General features: G+C 38.8%; 1 long non-coding RNA gene across 4 annotated transcripts; it reads right to left on the reverse strand.

The window, feature by feature from the left end:
• Positions 1–225: 225 nt before the first annotated feature.
• LOC113347279 lies at positions 226–3,783 on the reverse strand. 4 transcript variants are annotated; one of them, XR_003358849.1, is made up of 3 exons: positions 3,503–3,783; positions 2,370–3,334; positions 226–2,254 (listed from the first exon to the last, which is right to left on the reverse strand). It is a non-coding gene; the product is annotated as an uncharacterized LOC113347279 (long non-coding RNA). The 4 variants fall into 4 exon arrangements; XR_003358850.1 differs by having other exon boundaries at positions 2,370–3,346; XR_003358848.1 differs by having other exon boundaries at positions 226–1,817; positions 2,107–2,254; positions 2,370–3,783.
• Positions 3,784–4,051: the final 268 nt, after the last annotated feature.

Genomic DNA, 4,051 nt, shown 5'->3' on the forward strand with positions numbered 1-4,051 from the left:
GACTTAGTGCTACTGCTAGTCTGCTACTTGTTACTTGGACTCTTTTACTACTTCTTAGTTCTTACTATTGTAGTACTGCTTAATTGTGTGTGTGAATGTGTAAGTGATTGTCTGTCAGTCTTTGACTCTTATGGTACTTGTTACTTTTTCAGTTTTTTAAGACTTGGTATTTGATAGTTTTCTTTGCTAGTATTAATAGTATTGTTACTTCTTGTTAGTTGTTAATTGTTAACAAATAACAATACTTTCAATACATGCTTAGTAAAACAGGTCCTTATTAACAGGAAAAATTGCAAAGTATGGAACCCAGTATAGTACCGGAACCGTACTGGTCCCGAACAGTATCGGAATCGAGGTACAGGTACCGGTCCAAAATTTTGGGACCGAGTCTAGGGAGGTACATGTACTTGGTCTTGGTAAGAACCGAGCCGAACCGTACCGTGTGCACCCTTAGTTGTGCCCATGCGCCAAATCCCGGTCCAAATCAATTGCCAAAACTAGCCGAAATGCCATAAGGAAGTCACGTCCTAAAGTCTGTCCGTGTGAAGGATTTTTGAAAACAGCTAATGGGCTCGCATAGAATGGTAGAAGCCCAACCCAAATTCGTCAATGGCTTGTCAGTTTTAGGAAACTGACAACAGAACTTCAATAAACTTTTCCCTCGACAATTTTTCTCTTCTCCCGTTATTTCACCTGTGTTTATGTACTGTGGTGTTTCCCATTTATTGCCTCGCCTGTGTTTTCATACGGTTTGAAAGTTCACACCGTAACCTTCCCTGTTGTTACGTATGGTTGGGTAAATCCACCGTAGTACTCTTGAGTTATCTTACGGTATGGTTTTCTACCGTAGCTCCAATTCCTCTCAAATCTCTATCCAAACTCCATCGTCATCAATAATACTATCAACAACATCTCCATGTTATCCATCAATACCATCGTGATCGACAGACCACCAACACACTCCATCATCTACTGCCAACGTCCATACTTCCGTCAATAATCACCAGCAGTCTCCATCTCGTTAAGGTTCCATAGTATAGCTTCAGGTCCTCTCGACTTGCAGCACTATCCTCCATTTGCTGGCAATGGCAGTAACAGTTCACCACCCATATCGGGTTCTCCAATCTATAACTCACTTTAGTCGGTCTGTTGTTCTTCTCAGCTCATTCGTATGACATTGCCGTTAACTGCCATGATCATCACAGCAGCAATGACCATCTTCATTCCATTCCCTGAACTTGTCGATCTCTTTATCTTCCATCATCAGCGATCATCACTGCCCATCAACATGAGACACAGTTCGAACTCTCTCTATCATTATCTACCATGGCTTGACTCATAAAATCACCAAGAACATCAACTTCCAACCATCACGAGTTTCTCCTGCATTACTGCCAGTGACAGCAACACAGCCCCGAGATCCATCGTCGTCGCTTCTGATAATCACCACCGCACCATGATCAGCGTGCTCATATGCCATGAAGAATTACCACCGGAACTGAATACACAGTGTCTTCTGGTCACAGAAAGGAAGGGACAAGATGGTGGCCCTGAGTAATACAACCGGCGCCTTTATCAATTTTGTGCGTCAGAAATTCCGTATATTTCACTCACTTCGGACGCTCGTAATTTCTTCATACAATGTCGGATTGACTCCATTCTTTCGCCGTTGGCTTCGTATTTTCGTCCTCTTCGAAATGATAGCAAGAACTCCTAGATTCGAACGAGTTACACTTGGTATTTATCCTTTCTCCATTTGTGGCTAATTTCTTTTATTGCACAATTAAGTGCCAATTCATTCCTTTTGGATGATTCACCTAGCAAAACATAAATAAAACATAACAAACGTAACAAGAAACTAAGTAATTACTAGCATGAATTCGACACTGAATATATGCAAAATATGCACTTAACAATGAATCTAGAAGGATCTCCTCTTTTCCACATTTTGTGCACATTACTACTGCCTCAGTACCTTATCTTGCAGGAAAATAACAACACTAATGCCACAATTATAGGGATCAACCGCTCTCGATAACTGTATCAAACGAGAAAGCACAACAGATATGAAGAAATCTGGAATATGTATTAAAATTAACAACATACCCATGCTACACATCAGTCAACCCAGGTAGATCATTCTTTCCTTTCTTCAAGATAACCAAGTTCAACACAGACATCTCTTGGTTTCATGATGCACCTACGGACAGACTTCCTTCTCCTCTCACCATTACATCTCCCCCGTCCACGGAAGCTAGGAGTTCGTGAAAAGAAAAGATTAACAAAACTACAAAACTATGCAAACCAGTAGAGACCAAGAAATAACAAACGAACAACTCAAACTACAATCATATTCACATTCTATTTACCTCTATATATCAGGAGCCTAACTCCGCCTGAAGTCAAAACTCCTTGCGTCATTGGGAAACCTTGCTTGTCACACTCCTTACTTACATGCCCCAGAGCATCTCTACTGACCTCCTGGGAGATACCTTTTTCACAAAACACACGCTTGTACACACGTACACAAACATTTACTGACCTCAGTATTGTTCTACAAACTCGTAACTAGTAATCATCAAACTATCTGGTAAGTCTTACACAACCAACTTAAAAATTTAGAAAACCAATAGAACAATCAAACTAGACATTCCTTTCATTTAGTAAAGGCTTCCAGAAATTTAATAAACCAAGCCTAAGCATCGTCAAAACAAAAGGGACTCCCAAAATAAATACTCGTAAACAAAACAAAAAAAGGCCTGGCAAATCATTGACATGTTGAAGCAAAAACCAGTAGCTAGCTGCTTCTCAATGAAAGGCCCATTCTATAAGATGCGAAACAAATAGTTTAAAAAACATTGTAAGACTTATAATGAAACATCATCTCAAAGTATGCAGCAAGATTAAGCTAGACAACAACATTAACAACTAGAATTAAACTACTCTGGAAAATCCAGAAGGAAGAACTAGCAAGAGAATAACATACTTCCATATCCAAAATCACAGACATGAACCAGAGATAAAAACAACCATGACTTTTTTTACATAGAGCATAGCAAACAAAATAAGCAAGAGATTAAGGTTTATACCCAATACTGCAAAATCTTCTTCTTGCTACTTTTTCTCCAATGGATTCTAATTAAAAATATAGACTGCAAACGACACCCTCACAAGAGATTTGGGTTTATATTGCAGAATACTAAAAATAACCAATAACCCAAAACATCAAAATTACCTTTAGAAGTTGTTAGGACGCAACCATTAGCACTAGCAGAAGCAATCCCAACCCCTTGTAGGTTATCTGTTAACTTATCAACTTCATTCTCATCTGCATCTGAAAATAAATCTGAATAAAATGCCCTAATCAAAAACCCAATTCTCATAATCGATTGAACAATAAACCCTAAATCAATTATCACTTTAAATCTAGCTGAAAATAAATCGAAATCAAAACCAAAAATAGATACATAAATTAAACAAAGTAGAACAGGTGCTTTCTCACGATTAGCGACGAGTGAAGATCAGTTCTTCCAAGTTCGAACTCCGACGAACAAACTAAAATCGAAAAAATGAATCACAATACAGACTGAAACCCTAAAATCGATTGATGAAGCCCTAAAAATCCTATTATAGATGATAAAGAAGCTAAACTGAATCGAAACTGATTCATCAAACTCGATTTGGTTCATAGGCTGAGAGGAAGAGAAGAGAGGATGAGAGCAGAAATTCATCTGCTTTCATAGGCTGAGAGGAAGAGAAGAGGGGCTGAGAGCAAAAGAGAGAAAAAAGAGACGAAAAATGGAAATTTCGATCTGATTTCATTAGGGTATACATAAATCAAGCATGTGAGTCGCACACGAATGGGGAGGAAATATCCTCTAATGTTATTGATCTTGGGTGGAAACACAGCGGTACGCATGTGAATGGCACACTCACATACTCCAGGTGTGACGAAGCGTGTGGCTGGCATGCCTATATAAAATTCGTAACGGCTGCTCTCTGTTACAAATTTAAAAAAATTAGTAACGGCTTATGCCTGTTATGAAATTTT

Source organism: Papaver somniferum, chromosome 2 (assembly GCF_003573695.1).
Source record: "Papaver somniferum cultivar HN1 chromosome 2, ASM357369v1, whole genome shotgun sequence".
Classification (NCBI taxonomy): Eukaryota; Viridiplantae; Streptophyta; class Magnoliopsida; order Ranunculales; family Papaveraceae; genus Papaver; species Papaver somniferum.